The following is a 7,337-nucleotide window of genomic DNA, read 5'->3' as shown; positions in this document are numbered from 1 at the left end:
ACTTCCAACCCAAATCATTCTATGATTCTATGATTAAGCATCAGCCACTGTCCCTTTAAAGGTACAAGTATTGAAACTAAGAAAGAAATTCAAATAGGTGATGAAAGTTCTTGATACAAATGGTTTTCCAGATTCGTTTTTAAAATACCATTTTCAAGTATTAATCTTTGACTGCAACACTTCAGTGGATTTGTGCCCAAAAATGTTTGCATGCACCTCACACATTTAGAACATATCTTCATGGTATGAAGTATTGCTGGCCAGAAATGAAAACAGAAATGTGCAGAAATGAAAACAGCACAGCTGTTAGCATGATCCTACAGTCCTGGAGCCAAATAGCTCTCATTCCCACTTCACCAAACAGTCTGAAAATGCAATTTACACCAGCTAATCTGAATCTATGCATGCACGAAAATGAAGTAGGCAGTATCCCATTCCTGAAGAGTACACAGTCAAAAATACTCTGATACAAAGAGGTCAGTTACCCCCTTCCACCCCTCTGCACTGTCCCCTCCCCACCATGTCCAGCTCAGCTGCCTTCTGCACTAATCCTTCTTTCTCTTTGATGCCCCTCTGCACTGCTGCACTCTGCAAGAGTCCCTCTTGAGAGAGGTTTGACACTCAGACCCTCTCCCACCCATCACGTGTTTCTGGCATGCCCATTAGCTTTCGTTCAGGATTTTCCCCTGACAAAACAGGCTGAAGAGCCCTGCCTGGCACAGAGAACGAGTCTTAGGGTAGCTTTAGATAATCCCCTAAAATTGCGAGTGATTTAGTTGAAGAAGAAATAGGAAATGGAAAGAAAGAACACTGGAAGCCCAGATTTGGGCTGATGACATTTCCTGTTAAACTGAAGCCAAGTCATCTTAGCAGCTGCAGAATTTCAAATCAGTTCCAGGGGCCATAAACTCACAAGATGGAAGGAAGGAAACATGAAGAACAAGAAAAGATGAACTGTTAAGCTTCCTTTGCAAATACAGAGTTTGATTTAATGTTTCAGATTACTAACTTGGATTATTTGTTTCCAAGTGCTGGGATTAATCAACGCTTTCTCTGAGCAAGTCTGAATGAAATGTTCTTTCCATGGCCCTTGCAGAGATGACATAAAAGTACACAACAATATTAATAATGGGAAAGTCAATATAGTCTTTAACCCACAATGAAAATATCCTAACGTATCATGGTCTCCATAGGAACTGCATAAAATCTGGAGCTTGTATTTTGCAGGTCTCTCTGGTGTTACCATTGCAGAGCTTAGCCTGCAGCCCTGGCCATGACCAGTGGACCTCGTGTTGATTGGCCCAGAAAGTGGAAAAGAGTATTTAAGTGTCCTCCCTTAACACCGCTCCCTTTTAAAGGAGTGGTTGAGTACAGTGCATCTGAAGCAAAGGAACCAGGACTCCAATCTACAACATAATCAGGGATCTATCCACTATGTGCTAAATAGAAAATAGGAAATGCCCAACTAGATGCTACGCTCATCTATGGATTTCTTCAGGAGTGGGTCAGACGTTGTAGCTTTCTCTGCTATGTTATTTTAGGAACATACCTTGTGCTCTAGTGTATGCAGAAAAAAATGTTCTTCAGCAGCTCTTTTTCTAAAAAAAAAAGAGAACCACAAAGGGCAGCTGTTAGCAAGTGCTTAAATCTTTTGTTAATCCTTCTTCTGCAGCACTGCCTCTAATGGGTAAAAGTTCTCATTTGATGTCTGAATTTTCTTCACTGATTAAGGACATAAGTTAGTGAATAACAGGTATGTTAGAAATCCTCCACAGTTACAACACCACAGAATTCTTGCATGCCTTTGTGTCACTAGCATAGCTCCTTATCTCTACATATACAAAATGGGAATAATAATTCTCTCTCTCAGCAGTGTAGCAGGGAAAGCTGATAACTCCCTTGAAGACTAGGAAGTGCTCAGATATGGAAGATACAGATATATGGATAGACAAATCCATACATTCAAAAGGTATAAAAAGATAATATCTTACATAGTCAGTTTTAAATTTAAAAAGATACATTCAGTTTGCTACCAGTGGGCCTTTCTCTTGCTACACTAAAGTAAGGTAATCGTACATCTCTTACTTGTTGAAGCTACTGGCCCAGTAAAGGTCTGTCTTCTTTAGGAGAATGGCAGCAAAATCAGACCTGGCAGCACTACTCTCTTTCAAATCTTCCTAACCTAGTGTAACTAGAACAGCACTAAAAATTAAAAGGAGACAAGGGAGGAATATAGATGTAAAGAGCAGGAGGAGACATTATTATTGTCAGTGAGAATTAGCAAGTCAATATTTCTGACCACAAAGCAATTTAATTTGGCCTTTTACTGCATCCATTTTCTCTGATTAATTTTAATGATTGTCCCTCGGGGCTGGAAGTCTTCGGGGCATTGTTCAAGCCTTTAACCCAAGAACCTTCCTCCACCTCTCTGGTGATCCTGCAGGTGGAAGCAGCTGGAGTCCTGACACTTCTCAAACTAGGTGATAATTTGACAAGCCTTGTTCCCCTCTCTGTGAAATGTGCCAAAGTATTAAAGGCCTGAGTTACTGCTCAGCACTTGGCAGCTGTTGGCTTTCCCAGACAGCATTAATACAAGATTAGACATAAGAGATATTTCAAGAGTGAGAGATGTTTAATTCAATTGCAGGTCTGTGAGATTTCTCTCAAAGACATTTACTCACCCGGAGCTCACATCTGCAAGACTTTAAAAGAAGAATTTATACACATACAAAGGACAGTAGTAACTTGAATCATGAGCACACAAAATGACACCCCTTGACATGAAAAGGTTTGCATTTTCTGACTGCCCATACAGGAAGTCTAATCTGCTGTCACCAACAAATACAAACTTCGTCTGTTTTAAAAGTTTGTTGCCTGTTTCTATGACCAAGCACAACACTGAGACAGCTGTGTCTCATTCCTCTGTGTTCCAATACTTTTCCTTAAAATCACTTCAAGTACTATTAAAAAAAAAAAAAAAAAAGGTAGCTTAAAAAAAAAGCTTAAAAAAGTCTATGATACTTTTTTCCCTTTCTTTTTTTTTTTTTTTTTTTTTTTTTTTTTTTTTTTTTTTTTTTTTTTTTTTTTTTTTTTTTTTTTTTTTTAATATCTGCCTCTATCTGCTGCTTCTAAGTCTAATGCGCAGGAATAAATTAATCAGTTAAGAATAGATGTATTCTTCATAAGCTGCCATATAAATGAGGTAGTTGTGAATTTATTCATCTTATTATTTCTCCCTTCTTTTGCCCCAGTTTTGTAGTTTATTCCTACAATTATCTGTGTTTACTTCTGTAGGTATTAATTTTATCGAATTCAACTTTCCTGATAATATGACTGAGAACAACAATCCACTAAGTGAAGTTTGCATACCTCCTTACCCTGACAGCACCTTTTCTAACTACTTAAAAATCATCATCAAGATGCAAAAGGAAGAGGATGAATTTGATTACACCAAGGACTTCCATCTAATATTCATGGCATCACATTTTATAGATAATATTATGTTCAGTGCATTAAGAATGCATTATAACAAACTTAGCTGCTCTCTACTGGGAACATGGTAGGAAAACACTGAATATAGTTCCAGTTAAACAAGAAATATTTGTTTCTTATATCATGAGGCTTCCTGTAGGAATGATCAAGAAAATGTCAAGCTAAATTTTAAGCTGATGTTTCAATCTGATAGTCTGTGATCCCAGATGTGGTTAAATAAATCGTTATTTTGATTAGGAACATAGTTATTTTGTAACCCATTGGAATATAACCCCTTTATGTACTGGGGACCAAGCTGCTACGTTAACCACTGAATAATGACAGTTTATTTTAAGACAAATAAAGAAAGAAATGTATCTTTTTATCTTGAAAAAGATGTTTTAAATAAAATAAAGTTAATAAATATTTAAATTCATTTGTTCAATTAAACATTGTGTAATAGTCCAAATGCAAAACGAAAATGAGAGAAGTATACATTAATATCCTTGGTTTTGGTATTTCCCAACTCTTACCTGCTTAGCTGTTCAAACTGAGCATTAGTTTAACTCTTGTTTTTTGTTTAAAAGATAAATCAAATCAGATGGTAAACAAATATACCTAAATCTGTCTCTCCAGGAGTGACTGAGAGATACAAAGACATTTTTAGAAGGAGCAAGCCAAGTTCTTCAGCTCTTGCAGGAGCAGCTGTGGAATAATCCCAGGATACTGGCAATGGACCGCCCATATGAATTAAGTTAATTAGGGTGAATTGTCAAATCCTTCCCAGTTAGAGGGACAATGTCATAGTTTGAATAGATTGTTCTCTGAGAAAGAATGTAATTTACTCAAAATTACATAGGTGAGGAGATAGCTGAAGTCCTATTGTGCCTTTCTCTGTGGTGGTGGGTGACTCTTTTCGCAGTTAATCCAGAGGGATTTTAAACTAGTTTGGGCACCTTTGGGCTTCCCAGTAATTGAGGTGGGACAATATCCATGGTAGGCTAAAAGCTCATTGAGGAACCCACCCAGCTTCTTCTGCTCTCTGAATGTTTTCCTAACACAGCAATGCTGCTCTTACCATCTGAGATGGCAGAGGTCAAGCCCAGCTCAGACATGTCTATACAGGATGACTTGCAGAGAAGGAACGTAACTTCCCTGGCACATCTAACCCTAAAGGCACGAAGCTGATTAAATTTCTGGTTTTATTTCCATACAAGCATAAAAAGAATAGTATATTTTGGCAGGACAGGCATAACCCTGCAAAACATGGCACATTATAACAGACTGTTTCATATGAACTGGGAGGAAAATGTGAGAAGATTAATTTTTAATGTTTGTGCTTAAAAATGTCTATGATGGTGGCCCATAGAGAAAAGAGCTTGTTGTTTAAAATCAAAGCTACTTATTAGTCTCCTGATCCAATATGTATGCAAGATCCAAGAGCAAGATGCACTTGTAGCTAGACAACTAATTCCCACTGATATCAAGAACAGGAATAGTCATTTATGAGTGGAGACCCTGGCAACCAACAATAAAATCACCTTTTACACAAATGTACACCAACTCAGAGGTTTTTCTCATGACATTAAATCTCCTTTCAAGTGCAACTTTTGAGTATGGGAAGGAGTACCAAAGCAAGCAGAACAACATTTCTCTCCGGTAAGGTTTTTTTATACATTTCGACTTAAGGTAAATTATGCTGTATGACTTCAGAATTTTTAATCTATATGTCATTTGTTCAGAAGAAATGCCCAATCCTGTCTTGCAAACTCTAGCCATATTAATAAAATAAACCACTTTTGGAAGTTGTTTATAGCATATGAGCTAGCCATCCAAAAAACTCATACTTGACTGCTTTCTGAATATAACATGGTTCCTACAGACTGTAATCACACTGCATCCTGATGCTTGTTTTAAAAAGCTTCTTTTTTTAAGACTCCGAGCATGGCAGAGACTCACACACATTTGCTCAGCAGAATTGAATGTTACTTCTAAGCTTATTTTAGCCAAATTAATATAACTGCTGGGATCATTTAGATTCTTTTTCTCTATGCTTCATGTCTACTCAAGAGAGAAAGAGCAACTTCGCATTCAGACATACATCGCCTTAAATTTTCTGCTCTTTGTCCTCAATAAACCTCCATGTTTGTGGGGGGGGGGGTTGTTTTGGGGTTGGGTTTTGTTGGTTTGTTTTTCAGTTTGGGAAGATTTTTGTTTTGCCTTTTTTGTTAAGTAAGTCTATACTCAAAGCACTAGATTCATATTTAGGCATAAGTTCCATTCACCTCAGTGAGTCTCGATGGGATTTTTGCCTGAGGTAAGACTAGAAGATGCAAACCTGATGTTCATGTGTTCTGACAAAAACATCTTCACACATTTTGAGTTCTTCAGTGCTGACAGTATTGATCTTTTTTCCCCCTACATACAATCAACTCAGTGCATTGAATATTTAATAATACAGGTGATATAAGGACCCATTGTCTGACATATAAATAACACAATAATTGAAGACAAATCTTCCTTTTCTACAGTGTATGCAAGGCTAAATGAATTTTAAAAATCCCATATACATCAGTGAAAATGTAAAAGAAGCTATAATAAAATGGGCATTTGGAAAAAAAAGAACCAATTTTTCAATTTTAAAATATTTTGCTGCCACCTTTTGGAATTGAATAAAATGTGCATCTCAGTGGTTTGTAAAAGGGACACAATTTAGCCTTCAACAGCAAACACTAACATGATTACAGAGAAAGAGTATATTAATTTCTTCTTTATTCCTTTTTAAATTCTTAACAAGTATGTCTGGTTTCACCTTTCACAGAGAGATGGAATAGCACAGATTCAATTTTAAGCCTTTCATATGTGAATAAAATAGAAGAAAAAAACCCATGCATCAAGCATAATTCTCAACAAATACCATGAATAATCAGCAGATCTAGCAATATTTGGTTATAAACAAATATAGGTAAACAAAGCAAGGAGCTGCTCACAGATAGCTAAATTGATACCTAAGCATCAACTAATTACTGACAGGTAATTGTTAGTTTAAATCCAAGGTTACTTATTAGAATTCAGGGCCTCTTTCCCCCAGGTGTGTTGTGGCCTTTGCATAACAGCACTGCTTTTAAAATATAACTGTATATAAATAAACAAGAGGAAAACAAGTCCTAAGGCTCTAGGCTCTGCCCTACATTTTCTCTCTCTGTTTCTGTCAGAGAGATTTTCTTCTGTACAATTTACAAAAATGCAATGCATTTTGGGGAAGATATTAATACATGCAAATATACCACCAGTACAGAGAACATGTCAGAAGTTCTTTATTATCACTAAGACAACTGGAGCACTAGTCTTATTTTAGAAAAGGAGTGATCAGAAGTATTTAACCTGGAGAAAGAATAGAAATGTCCAGATCTGTAAACAGTCATGAAGTCGACAGCTTTCCTGTGATGCAAGAGATTCCCGGAGAGGCCTGGGATTCAGATGCCTCCATCATGGCTCGTGCAGGGGACAGGTGACCTCCAGGACAGCCAGCTTTGCAGGGAGGTGTGCTGCTTGGCAGTGTGTCTGGTCACCTGGGGGCTGGGGCTTGCCAGGTGTACTGCACAACCACCCTTTGGGGAAATAAAAGTCGGAGTATTAGGAGGCTGGATATTAGAAGTTCTTTACAGAGAGAGTGATCGGGCATTGGAATGGCCTGCCCAGAGAGGTGGTGGATTCACCGTCCCTGGAGGTTTTTATGATGAGGCTGGATGTGGCACTGAGTGCCATGATCTGGTAATCACAGTGGGGCTGCATCAAGGGTTGGACTTGATGATCTCGGAGGTCTCTTCCAACCCAGTTAATTCTATTCTATTCTATGAGGTGCA

Source organism: Empidonax traillii, unplaced genomic scaffold (assembly GCF_003031625.1).
Source record: "Empidonax traillii isolate 1590-97213 ecotype Southwest subspecies unplaced genomic scaffold, ASM303162v1 scaffold666:size787383, whole genome shotgun sequence".
Lineage (NCBI taxonomy): Eukaryota > Metazoa > Chordata > Aves > Passeriformes > Tyrannidae > Empidonax > Empidonax traillii.
Note: the sequence above shows the minus strand (reverse complement) of the source record.